The following is a 26,771-nucleotide window of genomic DNA, read 5'->3' on the forward strand; positions in this document are numbered from 1 at the left end:
AAACGAGGGTGGAACCTCTATGCTTTTGCTTACTGGTTGTGCCATTGGTTTTGCCACCACTAGCAGCTGGCTGACAGGTGCATTCTACAATCCTATAGTTAATTGGTAATAAGGCTCTCTAGACATGTCTGGCTTCAGGCAGGCCCACCAACAGGGGGAGGCAAAGGGGACAGTTGTCTCAGGGCCCAGAGATTCAAAGGGGCCCAGGGCTCCCAGCTGTCCCAGGCCCTTTCAATCATTATTTTCAGAGCACTGCTCAGGGTGGCGCTGAGGGAGGGGCGCATTGGCACACTCCAGGCAGCACAAAAGGCGGACTGCAATCGGACCCGCCCTTTCAGGGAGTGTGAAGATCCTCCCACCCCCAACTTCGTTCAGGGCACTGCGGAGGCTGTCAGAACCCCTGGTTGCAGGTATCAAAATGTAGGGGTAGGGGCCCGCAGTGTTGGCTACCGAGGCAGAAATACTCTATGCTGTGAGCAGCCCAACAGTCCACTGCTGGCATTATGGCCCAGCCCTGCACCCTTTGCAATCAATGGCAATATTTCCCTTGACTCCAAGAGGAGCCATTTCCCTGTTGGCTCTTGAGCTCAATAGGCCCAGTATGGCTGGATGTAGCTTCTTCCTTGTGGTTTGCTGCTTGGATCATGAGTGATGGGGAGGTTGTTCCTCCTTGTGGAAGAGTTAATATGCCAACTTAATGGTGGCCAAACCTTACTGTCTCATATAGAGGTGAAGTCTGAGACTGTGTTGCACACACCCTGCTGACATTGTACTAGGTGATGGAATTTTGATTTGGACCCCATGCACTAGCAATAGGAATCTAGAATAAGAGAAATGTTTAAAACTGTTTGAATCTTGTTCCCAGTGTGATAGTTTTTTTCCATGTTAATCTCCTATTAAACTATCCACAGGCAGCCGACAAAGGAATTAGCATCGCATAAGGAGATTGAAATACAGCTACATATCTGTCCTTGATATAGCTGATTTAGAATAATGGCGTCATTTTCGTGTACAATTCTCTTCCTTTGCTGAATGCTATTACCCTCAGTAATACCTTTTGCACCTCAGTTAATACAGCCATATAACAAATGCAAATCTGTACTGGCAAATGCACACTGCTTGAACTTTAAAATATTAATTTTAAATGTAGCTATGGCTATATTTAATAGTCATTTAAACTAATCCTAGAAAAGCACACACTGAGATAATGAGATCTATAAATACTAGTTGGCATTATTGATTCACATGGATTGCTTCTGTGGATTATGTCCATTTACCACATTTCTTTTTGCACCTGAACAAATTGTGATTTTTTAAAAAAGGCATTCCTTTCAACTCCACTGAGTTTCAGTGGAGCCATCAGGAAATAGTTTATAAAAGAACAAAATTTAATAATAATTAAGCTCTTCCACACTTTCCATCAGTAGGTCTCAAAATATTTTGCAAAGGAGGTTGGAGAAACTGAGGCAGAGATCCTGTGACATACCCAATGACACCCACCATGTCAGTGGCAAAAAAGGAACCCATGTCTCCTGAGTCCCAGTCTAACATTCTGTCTACTAGGTAACACTGATTGTAAAGGAGACAAATATCCATTTCCGATTGCTTTCCCACCCTCTTCTCTACTCAGCTAAGGAGGGTGAGGGAACCTCTTAGAAGGCATCTCTGAGTGTTGCAAAATCTTCAAGTTATTAAATGGCTTCCAGAAACTGTTTGGGAAATTTAATTTATAGGGATGAATTTCCTGACTGAATAATCTTTTTGTTGGTAAACAAAACCTTCCTAAACCCTTCCACTCTCCGCCATGGGCTAGGATTCAAAGACCTGCGTTCCATTCTCAGTTCTGATACTGAACCACTGGCTGACTTTCAGTAAGTCACTGCACATCCCTGTACCTCAGCTTCCTTAAATACAAAATGTTAATAATGATATTGATGTCCCTTGCAATGCAATTTGAGATCTATGGATCTAGTGTTTTTCATCCACAGATCGCCTCTTCATTAACACTCCTCAAGAAGACCCAATTCTGATCTCACAGCCATTTTAGATTACTAACTCCTTTGACTTCAGTAGAATCACTCCTAATTTACTTTGAAGTACTATTAATAAATTAAATGAGATCCATTTAAAACAATATTACACTCTCTATAACTATCTGTCCCATGATTCAGAATTCCTTATGTCAATACACTATTGTAAAAAGCAACTAAGTAGCACCAATTTCTCTAGGAGATGGAAAGAAATCAAAATGACTGATATCCACCATAACTGGGTGCAGGTGAACAATATGGTATGTGTTTATGGATTACCTCAACTTCTGACACTTCTTGATTGCTGCAAGTTTCCTATATCTAGAAGAGCACACTAAAGTAAAAGAGCTGATAGAGTTTCATCTGTAATTTTGAGTTCTTTGCATTTGTTGGCGGAAGTCAAACTCATAATAATATTTTAAGCCAGTCACAAGTGCAGCCAAAAACATCACTATTCTACAGAATGCTGGCATTTCAGAGTACAATGAGGCAGCACCTGACATGAAATTAGCAACAGAGTCCTTTTTATCAGTTAAAGATTTGGGACTGTAATCCTACGGTGCTACACAAAGAATTCAGCAAGTAGCATGGATCCACTTAGCAAGGGTTCAGGCCAACATATTCTGAAATGGATGCCTCTGAGTGTGGGTGCCCAACTTGTTGGAGCCTGCCTGTAAGAAAGGTTGAGCATCCATAGTCCTAACTGAAGAAAACTTACAATGCTGAAAGCATTGTTAATAGAGAAGGTAAACAAATGAGAAGAAATAGAACGAAATAGTACTATGATAAAAACACTTCAGACAGGCATTTTGACAGCACCTCCCAAAATACTTACCTAAAGATAACAGCAGTATCAAGAAGCAGAATCACTTTGGGTGTGTCTAGACTACATGCCTCCTTCGACGGAGGCATGTAGATTAGCCAGATCGGAAGAGGGAAATGAAGCCGCGATTAAAATAATCGCGGCTTCATTTAAATTTAAATGGCTGCCCCGATCTGCCGATCAGCTGTTTGTCGGCAGATCGGGGGAGTCTGGACGCGATGCCCCGACAAAGAAGCCTTTCTTCATCGACACAGGTAAGCCTCGTGAAACCAGGCTTACCTGTGTTGATGAAGAAAGGCTTCTTTGTCGGGGCATCGCGTCCAGACTGCCCCGATCTGCCGACAAACAGCTGATCGGCAGATCGGGGCAGCCATTTAAATTTAAATGAAGCCGCGATTATTTTAATCGCGGCTTCATTTCCCTCTTCCGATCTGGCTAATCTACATGCCTCCGTCGAAGGAGGCATGTAGTCTAGACACACCCTTTAAATAGGTGCATGCTGCCGGATTCTTTACTTTTAATGTGGCAGCGTTAGTGTAACAGAGCATTTTTCTCAGTTACACCAACTATGGGGGAAAGGGATGACTTATCAGACTCACTAGCGAGCTGCCTGGTAAGTGCCCTGTGTAGACCCTGTGAGAGCCAACTAAAAGTGCCTAGAAAAAATTAAACAATGGTCTTGTAGCACCTTAAAGGCTAATAAAACATGTAGCTGGTATCATGAGCTTTCGTGAGCACAACCCACTTCTTCAGATGAAGTGCCTAGTTCCCATTATCATCCTCCTGCAGGCAAACCAGGTGCTGTTCAGCTTGCAATGACAGTGCCTGCGTGGGGCAGTTTCACAGCAGCCCACAAGTGCATGCTGCAATTTACACTCTCTAGTCTGAATGGTGGGACCACACAGCCATGCCCTTAGAGTAGAAGTTGGATTTTGGTGCCTGGTTCTGCTTGCAGTTGCATCAGAATAAAACAGGAGTAATTCTGCTGAAGTCAAAGGAATTATACAAGTGTAAAATGACTGTGAATGAAGTCCTTGTGTGAGTTTATATAGCTGTCAATGACGAAGAAATGGAGACCATTCCAAAATCCCAGTGTTGCAAAGAAAACGTATGGGAAGAGGTTGAAAGAAAGAAGCACTTGATAATAACTGGGTGCAAAGACTAAACAGCATCTAGACCACCATGGCGGGGTAGTGGGAAACCTGTACAATTATACTAAGTCAGATAAGCACAACATTCAAGATAGCACATATACTACCTCATGCAGTAGTTTTCAATCTGTGGTCCATAGTCCCTCAGGATCTGCAGACTATTCTTTAGGATTTCCAAAGCAGTCCACATCTCAAGTTGAAATTTTTTAGAAGTCTGCAAATGAAAAAAGGTTGAAACTTACTGATCTAGTAATTGTACCTAGCTCCAATTTAGCATAATTAAGGAAGTCAATTAGCCCATACGTTGAATCCACCATATCTGATTTTCCTTGAACTGAATAGGATTCCGCAAGAGTGACGCACAAGTTGCACTTAAACCATTCATTTCTCCTTCATATTCCCTTGCCATCTTTTTGGTATATTATTCCTGAAAATGAGCAAAGTAGAATTCCATTTCTATTCATTCCTCCCAAGCACATATATCCTATCTGTTCCACAGACTGAAAATGACTTTGAATTCCTTATAGCTGATGCCTGCCTGAAGCCCTTCACTGACTTCACCTCATGTTTGCAAAAGCTGCTAATTCTCTGCATCATGGTTGCTTACCAATGCATAACCATGGCCCTCTCTGAAGTCTGGTTGCAAGAGCTTCAGTGCCATCAGTCTAAAGCTGTCTAATTAAATATCTCAGCAGGGAGGGTCATGTAAAGACTTAATCAGAGGAGAGTTCCCACAAAGAAACAGCCTCCGTTTTCATACACAAAAAATATTGCTGTGGGAGGGGACTTTTTCCTTCAAAACTGTGACCACATATCTTTCCTTTCTTATGTAATACTTTCATACCCATGCAGGACCAACAGTTCTAAGTCATCAGAGGGAATGATAAATATAATTTTAATGTAACAGCAACTATCAGAACAAAGTTGCTTGCAGATTGTAGGCGGATGGCTGAATTATGGTTTGTTCTAAGGAAGGGGTGGGCAAAAGGGCCTCCGCGGGCCGGATCCGGCCCACCAAGTGTGTGGATCCGGCCTGTGGAGGCCCTGCTGCTCCCCAATTAAGGCCTGGGGGTGGGAGAGCTATGTGAAGCTTCCTTCTCCCTGCCCCAGCCCTGCAAAGTGCCACGGGCTCCTAGCAGGATGGGAGGAGGCTTCCTGTGCTCCCCCACCCCCAGTCCCTGATTGGCCTCGGCATGGGGGAGTATGACAAGCCTCTTCCAGGGCATGGGTGCCTAGTGCGAAGGGGGGGCAAAAGGGCTCCCCTATCCCCAGACCAATCATGGTCTGGGAGTGGGCTAGCCTCACCCCTTCCCATTTAGGCTCCACCCCTTCCTGTTTAGACTGTGCCCCTTCCGGGGTGACCCGGGGCTACTTTAAAAATTTTTGAAGTGGCCCTTCGGCAAAAATTATTGCCCACCCCTGTTCTAAGGACAAATTGTACTTATTTGGATACCAACACAACTGGAAGTGCCATTAGAACCAAACAGGCTTTTCTCTACTGGTGAATTTGTAAAAATGGCAACATGCACTAAATATCTCAGCTTTGCATTTTCACTTGGACATGGTAAAACATTAACAGCTTGAAAGTGAAGAACACACAAGGTGCAATGCACTCAGGGACCACTGAGTACACACTATTACATAAAAATGTGCTTTATGCACACAGACTAATGAATTAAGCATTAATAGTTAAGGCTACAATTTAGTCACAGAGGTTGTGGAAGTCATAGAACCCATGACTAGTGAGCTTTGTGGTTTCAGACTGTGACAACCCCGTGAGTTCCCAACTTCCACGATTGGCAGGGGGACTTTGCAGCTCCACCTCCAAGCTACTGTGAGCCCCCAGAGATGCAGTCAGTGGCAGTACCCATCACCTCCCAACTGCTGAGGGTGGCAGGGGCCCCCAAACTCTCTACTGCAGGTGGCGCTAGACCAGTCTACTCCTATATCAACTACTGTGGAGGTCCCTCAGCTCATATGTGCTATGTAACTACCCCACTGAAGGTGGTGTGGGAATCCCCAGCTCTCCATTTTGTCACATACATTTTTACTAAAAATGTAGGACAGTCATGGATTTTTTTTTATTACCCATGACCTCCCCGTGACTTTTACTAAAATTATCCATGACAAAATCTTAGCCTCAACTAAAGTGCTTTTCATTTATACTGTTTTGGGACAAGAAAAGCTTAACTGCTGCAGGAAAACTGGTGAGAGAACAATTTAAAATAATAGTTCTTTTCACATGTTCAGAACTTCAACCCTGCTTCAGGCTACCCTGGTTTTTTTTTCCAGGAAAGGGGGCAGGGACAATAAAACAAAAAAAATGCACTTACATTTTTGCACCCATAATGTATTACAGGGACCAAATGTAGTTATTAGCTATCTAACTGCCTTATTTATGAATCTAATCAGGTTGTATGTCATCTCATTATTTATTATTATTATAGCTAGTTGGGAATTGTTTGACCAAGTATTTTTTCAATAGAAAATGTCTGCTTGTTAAACCAAAGCTTTCTGAGGGATAGCCTTGGTTTCAATTAATATTCTGTTCTGAATAAAACCTTGCAGATTCAAAATTCTCCAACAAATCCATTTCAACATTTTTTAAATAAAAAGGTCTTTTTTCCCCCTGTTTGAAATGACCTTTTGCTAGGAAATTAAATTTATAGCTTTATTTAAATAATGGAAAGTCAAAATCAAAATGAAATATATGACTGACCCAGATAAAAGTGTTGGCTGTGGGTTGCTGTGTTTGTTTGTTTTTCAGATTTTTCAATTTGTGAAAAAATTAGAGGTTTTGAATTTGTCCTAATTTTGGATGGGAACAATTTTACGACATTTTCAAAGTTTTTTGGGCAATGTGAAAATCTTTTCCCACCCAGCTGGCCTCATTAACTGTAGCCCCTACTGAGTGAAATAGCATAAAAATAGGTTAAAAACTGATATCTTTAACATAAAGATCAGCCATACTGGGTCAGACTAAAGGTCCATCCAGCCCAGTACCCTGCCTTCCAACAATGGCCAATGCCAGATGCCCCAGAGCAAGTGAACAGAACAAATAATCAAGTGAACACTGTCTTGTCACCCATTTTCAGCCCCTGACAAACAGAGACCAAGGACACCACTCCACCCATCCTGGCTAATAGCCACTGATGGACCTATCCTCCATGAATTTATCTAGTTCTTTTTTAAATCCTGTTAAAATCCTGGTCTTCACAACATCCTCTGGCAAGGAATTCCACAGGTTGACTGACCCAGATAAAAGTGTTGGCTGAGGGTTGGTGTGTTCGGTTTTTTTTTTTTCAGATTTTTCTTTTTCAGGTTGACTGTGTACTGCATGAAGAAAAACTTCCTTTTGTTTGTTTTGCTCCCTATTCATTTGTTTTAAATCTGCTACCTAATTAATTTTGTTTGGTGATCCCTATTTTTATATTATGGGAACAAGTAAATAACTTTCCCTTATTCACTTTCTCCATACTCTCATGATTTTATAGACTTCCATCATATCCCCCTTTAGTCTCCTCTTTTCTAAGCTCAAAAGTCCCAATCTTATTAATTTCTGCTCAAATTGCAGTTGCTCCATACCCCTAATCATTTTTGCTGCCCTTTCCTAAACTTTTTCCAGTGCCATCTTTTTTGAGATGAAGGAAGCCTCTTGTAAAAATATAGGTAAAATTATGACAGCAGAGTTAGCCTTGACTCTAATGGAAATTGACCGAGGCTATGTCTACACTTGCAGAGATTTCAAGCTGTCATTTTCACCTGTGATACTGACACAATAAAAAAAGAGCACTGGTTTGTGTATTCACTTACTTCCACAGGCATCAGCACTTTGCAGCACTTCCATTCCATTAGGGCAACTATCCCACGGTAAAGCTCTCTCCATTTTAAGGATAGGTCTTGTGAAGGGAAAGGGGAGGAGGTGGAATTCGCAGTGCATCATGGGTCCTTGCACGAATCTCATTCTCCAAGCACTGATCAGCTCCAGTAGCACAGCATTGCTCCAAGTAGGGGATCATTTGCTCTATAGAGCAGGCCGTGTCACCTGGACAGATAATAAGTGAGCTCTTGTCAGGAAAACAGGAAGGGGAAATTCAAAATTCCCGGGGGGGGGGGGGGGGGCAACCTGTTTACCTGGCATCAGAACAGCAGAGCACCTGGCCAAGGGCCATTGTGGGATCCTCTGAAGACTAAAAGCTGTGTAAACAGGAAGAATATGTCTTCATTTACACATCACCACAAAAAGCATCACCAGTAAGAGCTGTACACCTCTCACTGAAGTAGTTCTCTTTTAATGGTAAATCCTCTGAATATAGGCCACTTTTTTGCGAAAAAAAGGGATTTTTCTGCTTTATATGGCAAATTAAACCTGCCCTAAATGGCTACATACTTTAAAATCCCTTGTTAGTGTTGTTATTCCAGAAGATAAAGAATTCAAATTGAAAGCAAGTGGCCTGATTTTTAGAGGTGCTGACCCTGTACAATTTCCACTTCAGTATCCAATGTTGTCAATGAAATTATGGGTACGGAGCACTTTTCAGAATTAGGCCAGGGGTAAAGTCCCTTTCAAACTCAGCTTGCTATGCCTCGGTTTACCAGAACAAGCTGTGAAGTGACATGCTGTCTTGTATCTCCTGGAACTGACAGGTGGGAGCAAAATATTTGCAATTCAGTAAAGTGCTTTAAGACTTTAAGAATTTAAGACAGTCCAGGATCTACCTCAAACCCAAATACCCTGACCCACCCCTTCTCAAAGGCCCTGCTTCACCCCTTCGCTGAGGCTCCACCCTCCTCGCTCTGTGAAGATGGGGTACAAGAGAGGGGGACTGAGTAACAGAAGTACCCCCCTGCCTCTGTGTCCCCCACCCTGCACAACAAGCAGGAGGCTCCCAGGGGGCAGCTCTGGGCAAGAGCAGCAGGGCAGTGCAGAGTGGGGCAGCTGAAGTGCCGGCACTTGATAGCCTCCCAGACCACCTAGTTAGGATCACCTGTCAGAAGTTCCAAGATCTACTGGGTGGTGACCACTGCTGTAGGAGATAGCCTTGCACTGCCACTTGCTACAAGCTCATATAACATGCATAAATCCATCTCCTAATAAATACTCTTCCCCCTATTAACTTATTTCAGAGAGGTCTTTAAACTGTATTGCTAGTAGTAGTGCTTAAGACACTTCAAATTTACAGAGTATTATTTAATGAGCCGTTCTTTATAATCATCCTTCTGCTAGGATGTCAACTCAATGCCTCTTCAGAAGCTGCAGGCAAAAAAAAAATAGGGTGTAGCTCTGGTATCCTGGATAGCATTTCTTACAATGTTCAAGACTGTGTATGAACTATTGGTAAGTATAAAATAACTTTGATTTCAATGAGCGATAGGTACCTATAGAGGATCTGACTTCTAGTGACAGTAGCACCAGTAAATAATGATTAATTCACAGAGGGTATGTCTACACTACCCTCCTAGTTCGAACTAGGAGGGTAATGTATGCATACCGCACTTGCTAATGAAGCCCGGGATTTGAATTTCTCGGGCTTCATTAGCATAAGCGGGGAGCCGCCATTTTTAAATCCCCGCTGCTTCGAACCCCATGCAGCGCGGCTACACGGGGCTCGAACTAGGTAGTTCGGACTAGGGTGCCTATTCCGAACTACCGGTACACCTCGTTTCACGAGGAGTAACGGTAGTTCGGAATAGGAACCTAGTCCGAACTACCTAGTTCGAGCCCCGTGTAGCCGCGCTGCACGGGGTTCGAAGCAGCGGGGATTTAAAAATGGCGGCTCCCCACTTATGCTAATGAAGCCCGGGAAATTCAAATCCCGGGCTTCATTAGCAAGTGCGGTATGCATACATTACCCCGCTAGTTCGAACTAGCGGGGTAGTGTAGACATACCCAGAGAGTGTTGAGAAGTCTGGTATACTAAAAACATTCTCCGGCACATGGTACACTCGAGCAAATGCTACAGAGGGCTGCCTGACATATGTGAGGTTAGCTGCAGGGCTGCTTTAAATTGCTCCAGTTCATATAATATAGTGCAATGCCTATTAGTATAAATGGAATAGCCTCGTAGGGTAAAGTTCTTTTGTGACAGAAAAATAGATGTAATAAGAGGGTTCTGCTTCACAACTGTATAGCTAATATAGTGTTTTGGTCTCTACATTTGTCAAGTTTTGGAAATAGTTGCATCCTTGCTTCTGTTGCAGTTAGGCCATTCTAGCCAATTTTGTTCAGGACAGGAAGCAGAATATATCCAATTTGTAATGGTGGTGTGAGTTCTGGTTCATGAATTACCTCATATGTAAGAGAGTTTGTTTACCTGTGCATTCAAGAAAGAGATAGGACCACCACATTTGGTAAGCAGCTTCATCTTATACCTTAAAGAAAGGTCAGGGTTTGGTTGTTCCAGGAAAAATGGGATGTGCCTGGAATGGGATTGCTTCTCATAAAACCATACAGAAAAGACAGAATCACTAGGTAGGTGAATGGGGCCAGCTGGAGTCATGTCCCTCCCCATCTGGGACTGCCCAAGTCCTGAGGCTCCCACCCCCTAGGTACCCTTTACAGAGAGTGGGGGGGGGGGCAAAGCTTTCCCCTCCTCTTCATATGGGAACATTGTTGACTGTTCCCCTTCATCAGGGAGTAAGGCAAGGGGAAGTGCAAATTTGCTGCATTTGTCATTCTGGCTGGGGAGGGCAGGGGCAGACAAACCTGGACCTGCCCCAGCCGGGAGACATGCAACCCTTCCCTGGCTGTGCCAGCTGGAGCTGCAGCGGCCATGGAGAGGCACTTCTCCTATGGCCCCAAGCTGCTGCAGTGAGAGAGGGCTGAGGTTGTCCTCTCTTCCCGGAACAGCCTGCCTAATGAACCCTTCACTCTCAGCCCCACCCCACAGCAATGATTTAAATAAAGCATGTACAATTTCATTTTCTTTTCTCCAAAACAACATTAATTGATTTAAGGACCTGAGCAACACTGGATAAATCTTCTAGTTTTATATAAAATAGTTCTGTAAGTATCCTAAGATACGTGTTCAGAGTGAAGTTTAAGCACCTCTAAAATTGCCACTCCTAAGTATTTTACCACTGGTTGGTTGAAAACAATGCTATTGTAACCCACGCACCTATGCTATGTCTACACTGCAGGCTTCTAGCGCAAGACTTTTTGCGGAAGAGATCTTCCGCAAAAAGTTCTTGAGCAAGAGTGCGTCCACACTGCCATTGACGCTCTTGAGCAAGAAAGCTCTAATGGCCATTCACGGAATGGCCATCAGAGCACCTGTGCTTTTCCGATGGGGGTTTCTTACGCAAGAAATCCCTGTTGTCCGTCCACACATGCCTTTTTGCACAAGAGTTCTTGCGCAAAAAGGCTTATTCCTCATAAAAAGAGGAATAACTCTTGTGCAAAAAGCTCAGTCTTCTGATAATCAATTGTACTTTTTCTTATGCAAAAGTGTGCTTGTAGTGTGGATGCTCCACGAGTTTTTGCACAAAAACAGCCATGTTTGCACAAAAACTCTGCAGTGTGGTTCATAGTGCTAGTGTGGTTCACTGTCTCATGCAGTGGCACCTTTAAACCAGGGCAACAGAAAAGAGACTTCTACAGGCTTCTACAGGTTTTTAGCTCAAAGACTCCTATACTAAGCTCTAGCTGTCCCATGTTGAAATCCGCCTGATGGCAGTTACACTATAGCTACCTGAAATGGGTTTTTTTCCCCTTTACTGTCAGAAACTCTCACTCTATTTTTATAACAAAATGTGTATGTGGGCTAACAGGTTTTATGCCAAGTTTAAGCCCAAATGGCTGAAAAAGATCTGAAATATAAATCCTTAGAGATTGGGTTTACAATGAAAAGACCAAGAGACCTTTAGGTATGATGCAGTGGTATTAGCAAAATGCTCCTATCGTGCTGTTTTAGTATACAAAAGAGAATGAGCAAATGCTGCTCATAAGATGTGCAGCAAAAGGTCACTTCTGTGTCTGATATAAAAAGAATGTCATAGCATAATTTTTCCTGTAATTAATTTTGTTTTATAAATCCACATAAGGACTGCACACATTTTCTTTTTGATCTTTTTTTCTGTCCCAGTAGGGCTTCATACAGACCAAGAGCAACAGAAAAGAATGGGAGCAACTGAATCACTAGTGTTGAGGAATAATAATACACATGCCCACCACTCCCATCTCTTTCTTCTCCCCAAACTAAATAAAAAGTGAAAATAAAAATGAGTTAAAATAGGAAACAACCAAAAAACACTCACACAGACCTCAAACCAAACTGGTTTATTTTAGAAGTTAAATTTAATTGGGGGTAGGGGAGTGTTCTGTTTTCCACTGCCCACATTTTTCTTCCCTTTCTGGTTTTGACTACCATGGTCATCGTTGAAATATCAAATGTATCAACAGATTTTACCTGATATCTGAGATTGATCTCAATTAGTAGTCACTCTATCATAAGAGTGAAATCCATTTATGCAGGAGACAGAATCCATACTCTTGAGGGGGAGAAAAAAATCAACAAGGCACTTTATATATCCGAGGCCAGCCTTACTGATTAATGCATCTCCGGAAGGTGCTCGAGTATACTAGGCATGGGATAAAAATCTAAATAGCAAAGAACACTTAAGTAATTTCATATTTAATATAGAGAAATAACTGTGGGATCCTCTATTAGGCAAATAGTACAGTAAATATCCCCCCCCCAAAAAAAAAAATCCCAAACAAACCTTAGTTGTAGTATTTTTGGAAGTTGTATTATTCTAGAATATTCCTGTGGAGACATTCTAGTGCTATTGGCTCCCATGTTTTCAGGTGGATTACTCACCTCAGAGGCACATAGCAGCCCTCAATTTAGACACCTTGCTGTTTATTGTTTTCACTTCTGGCAGCAGGCAGTGCTCCACCCCTACTCCCAATGCTCCCACTGTAGTTCTGGAGAATCATGACACTGTTCTGGATATGGGAGATAAGGAATCACCACCTAACGGAGAAGAGGAGAAGCCTTGTACTCCCAAGGCTGGGAGGTTTGCAGCCACTATTGTGAGGAAGAAATGTAGAGTAGTGGAGATTGGAGACTCTTTTCTCAGGAGGATTGAGGCACCCATCGGTTGCCCCAACATGTTATCTCGGGCGGTATGCTGCCTGTCAGGGGCCCATATCTGAGATGTTACAAGGGTACTATCACGGTTGATCTGGTCCTCTGACTACTACCCCATGCTACCCATCCATGTGGGCATGGGCGGATATAGGGCAGGGTGAGCGGGGTGGCCGCCTCAGGTCCCACGCTTCAAGAAGTCCCACTCGTGCACCGTGGCGCCACCGTGCATGCGCCGTGTCAAAGGGGGTGCCCTGCAAAATTGTGCTGCCTGGGCCCCGCAAAATCGTCATTTGCCCCTGCATGTGGGCACTAATGATACTGTGAGGTGTGACTGAGAAGAACAAGAGTGCCTACAGGACTCAGGGAGTATGGGTGAGGGAGTTTGGCGTGCAGGTGGTATTCTCTTCAGTCTTTCCTGTCAAAGGTAGGGACCTAGGCAGAGACAGGTGCATTCTGGAAGTGAATGTCTGGCTTCCTTGACCACGGGGTGCTGTTCCATGAAGGACTGCTAAGCAAGGATGGGTTGACCTTTCGAGGAAGAGGAAGAGAATATATGGACACAGACTGGCTAACCTAGTGAGGAGGGCTTTAAACTGGGTTCGATGGGGGCAGGTGACCAAAGCCCACAGGTAAGAGAAAAACATGGTGACCTGGAAAATGGCTCAGATATGCAATGGTGCATGGACTATAATAGAGATAAAGGAGAGGCAAGGCAGAAGTGGGGGGTAAAACCAAATCAGTATCTAAGATCCCTGTATACAAATTTAAGGAATATGGGAAAAACAGGAAGAAATTGAAGTGCTAATAAAGAAATATAACTATGACATAGTTGGTATTACAGAGACTTGGTGGGACAATACACATGACTGGAATATTGATATAGAAGGGTACAGCTTGCTCAAGAAGGATAGGCAGGGAAAGAAGGAAGGAGGTATTGCCTTATATATTACAAATGTATACACTTGGACAGAAATGGAGATGGACATAGGAAAAAGACTTGTGAGAGTCTCTGGGTTAGGTTAACCAGGGTAAAAACAATGGTGATGTGACGCTGGGAGTCTACTAGGGTACGTCTAAACTACATGGCTCCGTCGACGGAGCCATGTTGATTTGTTGTTTTGGCAAAGTCAAATGAAGCCGCGATTTAAATGATTGCGGCTTCATTTAAATTTACATGGCTGCCGCGCTGAGCCGACAAACAGCTGATCACTGTTAGTCTGGACACTCCCCTGTCGACATCAAAGCCCTTTGTCGGCAGCCCCGGTAAACCTCATCCCATGAGGAATAACGGGGCTGCCGACAAAGGGCTTTGATGTTGACAGGGGAGCGTCCAGACTAGCACGCTGAGCGGACAAACAGCTGATCAGCTCTTTGTCGGCTCAGCGCGGCAGCCATGTAAATTTAAATGAAGCCGCGATTATTTAAATCACAGCTTCATTTGACTTTGCCTATGTGTCTAATCTACATGCCTCTGATGACAGAGGCATGTAGTCTAGACACAGCCCTACAGACCACCTGCCCAGGCAGAAGAGCTGGATGAGGATTTTTTTTAAACAACTAATAAAATCATCCAAAGCACAGGATTTGCTGGTGATGGGGGATTTCAACTATCTGGACACATTTTGGGAAACCAACACAGCAGGGCACAGACTATCCAATAAGTTCTTGGTCTGCACTGGAGACAATTTTTTATTTCGGGAGATTGAGAAAGCTACGAGGGGGGAAGCTGTTCTAGATTTGATTTTAATAAATAGGGAGGAACTGGTTAAGAATTTGAAAGTGGAAGGCAGCTTGGGTGAAAATGATCATGAAATCATAGAGTTCATGATTCTAAGGAATGGTAGAAGGGAGAACAGCAAAATACAGACAATGGATTTCTGGAAGGCAGATTTTAGTAAACTCAGAGAGCTGGTAGGTAAGATCCCATGGGAATCAAGACTAAGAGGAAAAACTGAAGAGTTTGCAGTTGTTCAGAGGGACATTATTAAGGGCCCAAAAGCAAACTATTCCACTGCATAGGAAAGATAGAAAGTATGATAGGAGACCACCTTGGATCAACCAGGAGATCTTATATGATCTAAAAATGAAAATGTTGTCATATGAAAAGTGGAAACTAGCTCAAATTACAAAGGATGAATATAAGTGAAGAATACAAGTATGCAGGGGCAAGATTAGAGAAGCAAAGACACAAAACAAGCTCAGTCAAACAAGCCGGCAGGCTCTTTATCATTTGAAAAGCAGAGGTACATCTGGGACTGGGTACGAGCCAGGAATCAACTGATTCCCCACTTGTGCCCAGTCCCTGCTCACCCTGCTTGCCTTCCCTACACCCTACAAGTTGCTTGTATCCCTTGTTAGAAGTTACTTAAAAAAGTTAGATGTCTTCAAGTCACCAGGGCCTGATGAAATGCATCCTAGAATACTCAGAGCTGTTAGAGGAGCCTGTAGCTATCATCTTTGACCTGGTATCTGAATCTGTAGCTATCATATTTGAAAAGTCATGGAAGTCTGGAGAGATTCCAGAAGACTGGAAAAGGGCAAATATAGTGCCCATCTATAAAAAGGGAAATAACAACCTAGGAGACTAGTCACTTTAACTTCGGTGACAGGGAAGATAATGGAGCAAGTAATTGATCTGTGAACAACTGGAAGATAATAAGGTGACAGGTAACAGCCAGCATGGATTTGTAAAGAATAAATAATGTCAAACCAATCTGATAGCTTTCTTTGATAGGATAACATGTCTTAAAACTGACCGCCATCCTGACATCGAGCCGTTGATCACTACCTGGTTGGGCTTGACAGTCTAGCCAGCTTTCTATCCATCTTACAGTCCATTTATCCAAACCATATTCCCTTAACTTGCTGGCAAGAATATTGTGGGAGACCGTATCAAAAGCTTTGCTAAAGTCAAGCTATATCACATCCAGTGACTTTCCCATATCCACAGAGCCAATTTCCTCATCATAGAAACTAATCAGATTGGTGAGGCATGTCTTGCACTTGGTAAATCCATGTTGACTATTCATGATCACTTTCCCCTCTTCCAAATGCTTCAAAATGGATTCCTTGAGGCTCCACTCCATGATTTTTCCAGACACTGAGGTAAAGCTGACTGGTTTGTAGTTCCCTGGATTGTCCTGCTTCCCTTTTCTAAAGATGGGCAGTACATTTGCCTTTTTCCAGTCATCAGGGATCTCTCCCGATCTCCATGAGTTTTCAAAGATAATGGCCAAAGGCTCTGCAATGACATTTGCCAACTCCCTCAGTACCCTCGAATGCATTAAATCCACACCCATGGATTTGTGTATGTTTAACTTTTCTAAATAGTTCCTAACTTGTTCTTTCCCCACCAAGGGCTGTCCACCTCCTTGCATACTGCGTTGCCTAGTACATTTGTCTGGGAGCTGACCTTGTCTGTGAAGACAGAGGCAAAGAAAGCATTGAGTACTTCAGCTTTTCCCACATCATCTGTCACTAGGTTACCTCCCTCATCCAGTAAGGGCCCCACACCCTCTCTAATCACCTTTTTATTGCTAACATGCCTGTAGAAACCTTTCTTGTTATCCTTCACATCCCTTGCTAGCTGCAATTCCAGTTGCGCTTTTGCCTTTCTGATTATTCCCCGGCATTCTCGAGCAATATATTTATACTCCTCCCTAGTCATCTGTCCAAGTTTACACTTCTTATAAGCTTCCTTTTTTTGTTTAAGCTCACCAAGGATATCCCTGGTAAGCTAATCTGGTGGCCTTCCATATTTGCTCTTCTAGCTGCACATCGAGATGGTTTCTTCCTGTATTTTTAATAGGGGTTCTTTAAAATACTGCCAGCTCTCCTGGTCTCCTTTATGTAAGCATCCCAGGGAATCCTGCCGATCACTTCTCTGAGGGAGTCAAAGTCTGCTCTTCTTAAGTCCAGGGTGTGTATTTTGCTACTCTCCTTTCTTCCTTTTCTCAGGATCCTGAAACCTACCATCTCATGATCACTACTTCCCAGGTTGCCATCCACATCTACTTCCCCTACTAGTTCCTCCCTGTTTGTGAGCAGCAGGTCAAGCTGTGCATGGCCCATGGTTGGTACCTTCAGTACTTGTACCAAGAAGTTATTCCCAACATTCTCCAAAAATTTCCTGGATTGTCAGTTCTAGTATTCTATGGGGGTACGTCTACACAGGGTTTTTTTTTAAATGAAGAATGTATGCAAATTGCACTCACATTTGCATATCTTCCTTTTTTTTTTCCTGGAAGAGGATTTTCTGATATTTTGCTCATCTACATGGGGCCAAATGTCAGAAAAAAAAATCTCTTTAGAAAGCCACTGCACACCTCATTTTATGACTTTTGGCCCCGTGTAGATGGGTCAAATATCAGAAAATCCTCTTCAGGAAAAAAAACAGAAGAAAATATGCAAATATGAGCACAATTTGCATACCTTCTTTGAACCCTTCACCCCCTCACCCTACAGTGTAGCCGTACCTTCTTTCTGTGACTGAGCTATTGTTATCACTGGCCAGCATGGGGAAAAGAGGGGAAACCAAACTTTATAGTCTCTGTGGCTCCTCAAAGTGATACAGAGTAGGACAAATTCTTGTACCAAAGACAGTCCTTTTTCTAGTACAGGAATGGGGAACTGTTGGTAGAGGGAACCCACGCCCACCCTGTGCCTCAGTTTCCAACCCAGGAACCTGTGATAGCAGCTATCAGCTATGAATCCATGGGCCATGCCCCTACAGCCTTCCCCAACACCTTCCTTACTGCAGCGTCTTCCTCTTCAATCTCCTTGTGCACTCTTGAGATACCAGAAAAGAAGCCATTTTTATCCAGTTTCAACTGGTTCTTCATTGGCCCCAGGTGTTCTGATTAGTCTAACTCACTTGACCCTAGAAACTTCCTAATTGGCTCCAGGTGATCTCGTTTCCCTGATTGGTTCTGGCAAATTTCTGCTGGTTCTGGATTAGTCCTTTTTAGTTTACCCTGGAAACAGACTCATTCAATCTAGCACTAATATACTTCTCTTCTACCACTCTCTTGTACCCCTCTGGCCTGACCCTGTCACACTATATGTAGCTACTATGTATTTTAGAAACATGTGAAATAACTGTTGATCGCCATTCACTTAATGATTTGTCTGACACCAGAAATCCTTGTATGTGCAAGAGAGAACATATTTGGCACTTGAGAGATTTATAAAACAGAAATTAGAACTTTGGATAAATAGCATTTGGATGCTCATCACAATTGAGCCAAAACAAAGCTTTTGCAAATCACCCGTCACACACTTAATTTCGGTATTACACCTGACATTCAGGAGCATTTTATGGCCATACAATAACCTCGGGTTCCAAGTCTCCAACTCTGGCTTAGGGTATTCTAGACTGCATTTTAAAATCAAAGTAAGATACGCAATTTGATTCTTTGCTCCAAGACGTATGACTTTGCATTTGATTATTTTAAAATACGTGTTCTTCAAATGAGCCTTACCAACCAAGTAGGATTGGCCCATATAACTGACCTTCCACTGTCACTACATCAATTTTTGTGTCATCTGAAAATCTTATTAGTAACTATCTTATATTTTCTTCCAGATCATTCATAACAGTATTGAACAGTATAGGGACAAGAACAGATCCTTTCTTCACTTCACCAGAACCACCCTACTGGATTCTTCATTTGCAATTTCTCTTTTAGATCTAGCAATTTTTAATCCTTTAAATATTTCCTACATTGATTTATAGCATATTTTAAATATTAGAAGCTATATGGAAGGTATTTAAATATCTTAACTGAAATCTTAATATAATATGTTGCCTTTTATCAACTACATTTATGATATCATTTGAAAAACCATTGTATATTACAAGAACCATGTATTATACTAGCATCCTTTAATTTTTGTAAGGATAGCGTCCTATAGCATCCTTTCCATGAATTCGGTCTGGATCAGTGCCAGACGAGCAAGCGGATAGTTATCTGTGTTACCCTGTGCACCTTTTTATATATTGGTACAAAGTTAGCTTTTTCCAAGTCCTTTGAAACGTCTCCTGAATTCCAAGACTGTAAAATAAACAGTGACAGTTCACAGGGATCCTCTTCCAGTTCTCCTAATATCTGCGGGTGTACATTACTCAGTCCTGCAGATTTAAAAACATTAAGCTTTAATAATTCCTTATTAACATATTCCCTGTTCATCAGCAGAATAGAAAGCATTTCCTTCTCACTGCCACCTATCGATATACAGTATCAACCAGCTTCTCTCCAAATACAGAACAGGAATATTTATGAAACATGTCTCCATTTTCTTCAGCATTGACATTTTTGTTATTTTTATCTCATACTACTCTTGAGTAGTGCTAAGGAAAACTGTACACGTTGTGGGGCACAGAGCACACTTTTGTAAGCCATTTCAGTGTTTATCATATAACAGGTCTTTGGTGAGCAAAGAGACTGATCCTGGTCTAACTTTCACTAGTGTAAATTAGACATAACTCCATTGAAAATACTGGAATTAGGCTGTGTCTAAACTACATCCCTTTTCTTGAAAAAGGGATATAAATTAGACACTTTGAAATTGCAAATGAAGCCAGGATTTAAATTTCCTGTGCTTCGTTTGCATAATGGCAGTCGCGTTTCTTTTTTTCAAAACAGGGCTTTTCGAAAGAAAAACGGCCGTTTAGATGGGGATTGATCGAAAATAAAATACTTTTTTGAAATATCCTGTACTCATTTTTTGAGAAGTACAGGATCTTGCAAGAAAGGGTTTTATTTTTGATCGATCCCCTCCTAAACAACCATTTTTCTTTCAAAAAGCCCTGTTTAAAAAAAAAAAAAAACGCAGCCTCCATTATGCAAATGAAGCACGGGAAATTTAAATCCCGGCTTTATTTGCAATTTCAAAGTGTCTAATTTACATCTCTTTTTTTGAGAAAAGGCATGTAGTTTAGACTCAGGCTAAGTCCAGTGTGAACCAATGTGAGTTCAGAATCAAGCCCACTTGATACAGGAAAGAGTAGTATGGGTTTATTGCATAGCACAAATTATTCTATACAGGTGGTACAGGTGCTAATGAAAACTGTAAATGCCACTAGAAATGTGGCATTTTTGGCTAGCTCATTTAAAGGTATATGACACCAGCTGAATCAAGAGTTTCTGACTTCATTTCTTCTAACAGCTGGTTAAGTTGACAGGAGTGACACACAGTATTGTGCTAGATAAGTTTTGTCTGAGCCACAGTATTAGCAGCCTAATTTTCTGGTCTCTTTTACTTCACCTAAGTCTCCTTCTAAGTGCTGCATGGCATACTGAGCCACTCTTAGTGATAGATATGTACGTATAACAGCTTTTAGGAATGGTTGGTTCTCTTTGTGGGATAAAGAGGTTCCTCAAGGCTCTTTAAACAACTGTCATTCACATAATCCTTGTTGTCTTTAAAATATGATAAAATTCCTCCTTGTCACATCACACAGATCATAATGAAAGGGAAAGATTAACCTCCTGATTACCAAGGTCCATTTGCTACACCCTCAGCTAAATGATAATCACTACAAATCAAAGTGAAGAGCATTACACACTTTAGCACGGTACATTATAACAATGATTTTGCTTAGCAGACATGCCCATTAGCACCTTAATCCTCAGTCAAGTGTGAGCATGAGAATACTTGTTCAACCCACAGTGAAGAGGTACTGATGGCTAACATTTTCTCATTGCAGAGAATATATTTTCATTACAATTCTAAATTGATTTATTCACTCTGCTTACTAGCATTTGATTGACACTGACTTTATGGTTTCTCACGGGATGGGACTGTATCCAAGCAACCAATTCAGTCCTTAGAACACATTTCTTAAAAAAATACAACTACTGTATATAGAAGTTTGTATTTCTTTTTCTTTTCAAAGATATTTTCTGAGTCTCTAGGCTTTTGGATGGTGACAACAACATCATCTTTATGACACAGGCAGGAAATTCTCTCTCCCTCCTTTTTTCTTCTTTAGGGGAAAAATTCTATAATCAACCTTGATGAATGCTGGCCAAAGCTAGAAAAGGAAAGCTTTGCTATTAGAATTTGTTGGTGTGAAGTGGAATCTGGTCTGTGTATAAGGATATTTAATAAAGATCAGGAAACATACAAAAGCTTGGGGGGAAAAAGAGTTACCTTCCGCCCCCCCCCCCCCCAATCCCTCCTGATGTGGTAATGTGAAGACACTGCAGGACAAATATTTTGCTGTAAGTCTTCTCTCGCTATTCTCACTGGTTTTCGAATGGGATTTGTTTCAAGGGTTTCTTAAATCTTTTTTTTATTAAAATTATTCACAGTTAGGTATCATTAAATATATTGAAACAAGAATAACACAACTGATGTTCAATTTGAACATCAAACTGAGAAGCAAACATTAGTTCTCACGATCATATATGAGTTTAATTCATATATTCCCACTCTGTCTGCATGCAGTGGGTCAGATTTGGCCTGGAAGGCACTGGTAATTGTCAGGGGGCAGTGCACAGCCCGACTGCCCCAGGTGGCACTTTAAGAGCATCTAGCAATTTGTGACTCACCACCTCATGCTGGTCACACTGGAAACTAGCTCAGTCCCACCTCAGAGTGCCCTCTCCTGGTGGTGTCTCACCTGCTGTTACCTTTACGTCTGTTCACTATGACTTGTTCAAACCCACATCCCTTCCATACACAGCACCCTTCTCTCGGGGTACTGCCCCATAGCAGTGCCCCCACACTCTGGGGTCCTCCCCTTCCAGGGAACCCCAACCTCCTATACCCACCTTGCCTCAGTGACCCACTGCCAGTCATCATCTAGCTCCTACCTCAGGGGCAAACTGCAGTCTGAAATGGCCACTCATTGGCAAGGGGGGTGGGTAGACTGCTGCCTTCTTCTCTGACTGCTCCTCTGCAGCCCTAGTACCTTCTTGGGCTCCTGTCGCTGGCCTCAGCCTGAGGTTTATTCAGGCCTGAGCTCCCCTGGTTCATCCTGACTTCCCCCCAGCACTGCTCTGTCCAAGGTACTTTGCTAGCAGGCAATTAGGTCATTCTCCCTCCAGAGCTAGAGCAAGAGTGAGCTCAACCAAACTAGGCATCCTTTTTATACAGCCCTGCTGGGCTGTGATTGGCTGTTATAAGCCCTAACCCAGCTGGATCCTAGCCACAGCCCTCTCCCAAATGTCTCAGCCAGTTGTGAATGTTCAGTCCTACAGAGAGACAGCAACAAACCCTGAACTGTGTGGCAGATCTCCAGGAACCCGGGAGCTTCCTAGGTTCTTCTGTATCAGGAATGATGTACCTTTCTGTGAACATTTTTTAAAAAAAGTATTGTCTATATGATAAGCACTGACTTTAATTCTGAATTTCTTATGGAAAGCTGTAATCATGAGAGATAATGTAAACATCACAGAAACACAATGTCATAAAGCAGGAGACGATGTGGGCATATTGTCTCCTTGTGATTTCCCCACAAAAGATTGTGACTAGTGACTAAAGCTGCAGCAGGACTTTTAGAATTCCCTTGAGCTGCAGAGTGCTTAATGAGACTAACAGAGTGAAACAAGAGTACACTAGTCTGACAGTACCGTGAAGCTAAAGGAAGTTGATTATATGGAATGTGGCTTTAAAAAAAACTCTTTTCTTCAGTGACTTATTTTGAAAGAGGAACGATCTTATGTACAGACAAATGACACATTTCATCCACACGAAGGAGAGTGGCACAAGGTGATATGTTCAAAGTGATTTTTAAAGATTTGAGATGTCAAGGAAAAGAAAACCAGTTGACAGCTGACTGGTATGTGGCGAGTAGTCCTCTATTCCTGAGAACGTTAGCATGCTTTTATATAAACCTGGATGAATTACACTTTCTGTATAAATCATCCAATGAATGTAGTCCATTTTTAGTTGGTAAATCATTCACAAACTGATTTTGATTGCTGCTAATAATTTACTGTTTATAAATATTCATGGCTGTTTATAAAAACAAGTTATAGGCCATGACTTTTTAAGCTCTTCATTTTACCTTAATGTTTGTATTATTATATATCTAAAGGCCCTAGACTGAGACAGAGGCCCTACTACTTACACTCAGTAAGGTATGGTCATCAATGTATAGTGGAGGGTTGAGCAACTGGGAAAGGTGGCAAAGGTCTGTGGTAGAGGCAGGAACAGAGCCAAGTTCTCTGAGTCTCAACTCAGTGCATTATGTCCAAGGAGAGCCGTCTCCTTTGGTGTGTTACTATTCTTATGGTAATTGGTCATCTAAGTCAGTGGTGCGCAACCTTTTTTCCACCACAACCCCCACAGCTGGGCCCAGTCGTTGGCAGCCGCACAGCATGAGGCTCAGACCTGGGTGCCTGGGGGCTGGGCCCAGCCGTTGGCAGCTGCGTGGTGCGCCAACTCCCCAGGAAGACATCCACAACTCCCTTGGGGGTTGTGACTCACAGGTTGCCCACCACTGACCTAAGTTACAGATCATGGCTTCTTTTTTCTGTTTGTAGGAATAAAACATTTTAAAAGAAATAAAGAATGATAATGTATAAATAAATAGCAAATAGTGAGCAAGTGATGCACAGAATTAATTTTAGAAGAGTAATTGCTTGTTCTAAAGCTGATTTAGAAACATTTTTATTACACTTGCATCAGCATAAAATCAAAATATTAACAAACAACTGATCATTCCAAGAAAAACAATTAAATAAGCTGCTACATTTATTCCTGAAGATATTTTTGGATCTTTTTTAATATTAAGCAGATCTTACACATTTCCAGTGCTTGGGCACAAAACTGAATGTTTTCTGTAATCCCAAAAATCTTTATAATGACAAAATAGCCTTATTGAAATGGGTGAAATGGCTTTGGATGCTGCCTCTGTAATTTTTATTTTTTGTTTGTTATTTTAATACGAAACTTCTAAATCCTAGGACTTAAATAAATAAATATCCAATTCCTATATAGTACTATAATCTTTGAGGCTAGTTTTACATTATGCCAGAAATTTGACTTAAGATATGCAATTCCAGCAACGAGAATTTCAAAGCTAGAGTTGACATAACTTAAATTGAATTCCAGTGTTGAAGGTTGATAGGAGAAACTCTCCCATTAACTTCTTTCACTCCTCACTACCCCTTGGAGTACTGGGCATGACAGAGGCTCCATCAGCATTTGATTTAGCAGGTCCATACTAGACCTGCTAAATCAAACACCAGAAGATTGATCGCCAGAGCATCAGTCTCCACATAAGTACAGAGAAAACCTGAGTCATGTAGATATATGGTTACCTAGAGGTTACAACATTTCTGAAATATGATCATGAACCCAAATTAGACTAACAGGCTTCTGGTTAAATAGTATGACACACCATATAAAACCAATATGAGACCAGTACTTTTAGATGCTCTTATCTTTAAGGGTATGTCTACACTACCCCGCTAGTTCGAACTAGCGGGGTAATGTAGGCATACCACACTTGCAAATGAAGCCCGGGATTTGAATTTCCCGGGCTTCATTTGCATAAACTGGGCGCCGCCATTTTTAAATCCCTGCTTGTTTGAACCCCGTGCCGCGTGTAGCCGCGCGGCACAGGGTTCGAACGAGCAGGGATTTAAAAATGGCGGCGCCCAGTTTATGCAAATGAAGCCCGGGAAATTCAAATCCTGGGCTTCATTTGCAAGTGCGGTATGCCTACATTACCCTCCTAGTTCGAACTACGAGGGTAGTGTAGACATACCCTAACTTAGGCACTTAATACAACTGCTAAACTTTTTGCACTGATATAGAAATGCTATGGAGAGTCTTATTAATCCTTATTATAAATTAAAATGGATGTGTTTTACCTAAAATACTTGCTTTATTATTTCTCTTTTAGGGACACCTGCATGATGTGATCTGGGGCATTGCACTATTAACACCACTTCCTTATGTGTCATTGTAAAAATAGGACATCTGGTGAGTGAAGAGTATGGTGAAGCAGAGTCCAAAATTGTTGCTCAGGGGAGAAGGAAGAAATGTTTCATTGGGAAGGAGATGGGTTGGCAACAAACCACTGTCTTTGCTCATCTATGCAGGCAGATGAGCAACTTCTGGGGTCTGCTACTCCCTAGCTCACCTGTATGAATAGGGAGGGGTGACGCTGTGGCTAGAAAAGCTGTGATGGTGTTGAGGAGAAGGTAATCTGCACTAGGTGTACAGCTGGTATAGATTATGCCCAGATCATGGGGTCAATCAGAGACTGAATTTTTAGTAGATCAGGGTTGGTTGCTGGTCTACTCTTGCCTACTTCTCAACAGTTATGTGAGAAATAATAATAATAAAAAATAACCTTGAAAGTGAATTCCATCTGAAATTACTGCGGGAATTATTTCCCTGACATCTGTTAAGAGACCAATACAGCAGTACACAGGCAATCCAGGAAGCTTTTGGCGAACGTTGGTGATAACTTCCTGATACAAGTGCTGAAGGAACTGATCAGGGGCCATACGCAGCTTGACCTGCTGCTCACAAAGAGGGAGGAACCGGCTGGGGAAGTAGATGTGGGTGGCAACCTGGAAAGTAGTGATCATGAGATTGTAGATTTCAGAATCCTGACCAAAGGAAGAAAGGAGAGCAGCAAAATACACACCCTGGACTTCAGTAAAGCAGACTTTGACTCCCTCAAAGAATTCATGGGCAGGATTCCCTGGGATGCTAACAGGAAGGGGAAAGGAGTCCAGAAGAGCTGGCTGTATTTTAAAGAAACCTTATTAAACACACAGGATGAAACCATCCCAATGCGCAGTAAGAAAAGCAAATATGGAAGGCGACCAGATAGGCTTACTGGGGAAACCTTTGGTGAGCTCAAACACAAAAAGGAAGCTTATAAGAAGTGTAAACTTGGACAGATGACTAGGGAGGAATATAAATATATTGCTCTGGAATGCAGGGGAATAATCAGGAAGGTGAAAGCACATTTAGAATTGCAGCTAGCAAGGTCCACAATCATACCGGGATATAAAATATATAGAAAGGATAGAGCAGGCCGGCTGGGTGGCGGAGTGGCACTGTATGTGAAAGATAATGTAGAATCAAACGAAATAAAAATATTAAGTGAATCAACATGTTCAATAGAATCGCTATGGATAGTAATTCCATGCTCCAATAATAAGAAATTAGCAGTAGGGATATATTACCGACCACCTGACCAGGACAGCGATATTGACATTGAAATGCTAAGGGAGATTAGAGAGGCTACCAAAATAAAGAACTCTGTAATAATGGGGGATTTTAATTACCCCCATATTGACTGGATTCATGTCACCTCAGGAAGAGAAGCGGAGATAAAATTTCTCAATGGCTTAAATGACTGCTTCTTGGAGCAGCTGGTACAGGAACCCACAATGGGAGAGGCAATTCTCGATTTAGTCCTGAGTGGAGTGCAGGATCAGGTCCAGGATATAACCGTTACAGGACCGCTTGGGAATAGTGACCATAATATAATAACATTCAACATTCCTGTGGTGGGAAGAACACCCTAGCAGTCCAGCACCCTGGCATTTAATTTCAAAAAGGGGAATTACACAAAAATGAGGAGGTTAGTTAAACAGAAATTAAAAGGCACAGTGACTAGAGCCAAATCCCTGAAAGCTGCACGGAAACTTTTTAAAGACACAATAATAGAGGCCCAACTTAAATGTATACCCCAAAT

The 26,771-nt window shown here is 42.1% G+C and overlaps 1 long non-coding RNA gene across 1 annotated transcript in view; it reads right to left on the reverse strand.

The window, feature by feature from the left end:
• The window catches only part of LOC112547715 (uncharacterized), a 126,025-nt gene that overhangs the window by 64,499 nt on the left and 34,755 nt on the right, over window positions 1-26,771 (reverse strand). The window contains exons 2-4 of the long non-coding RNA XR_012906370.1: window positions 8,139-8,201; window positions 7,818-8,049; window positions 4,112-4,218 (exon numbers count right to left, since the gene is read on the reverse strand). This is a non-coding gene — a long non-coding RNA (uncharacterized LOC112547715). The remainder of the gene's footprint in view (window positions 1-4,111; window positions 4,219-7,817; window positions 8,050-8,138; window positions 8,202-26,771) is intronic.

The sequence above is a fragment of the Pelodiscus sinensis genome, chromosome 10 (assembly GCF_049634645.1).
Source record: "Pelodiscus sinensis isolate JC-2024 chromosome 10, ASM4963464v1, whole genome shotgun sequence".
In the NCBI taxonomy this organism is placed as follows: Eukaryota; Metazoa; Chordata; order Testudines; family Trionychidae; genus Pelodiscus; species Pelodiscus sinensis.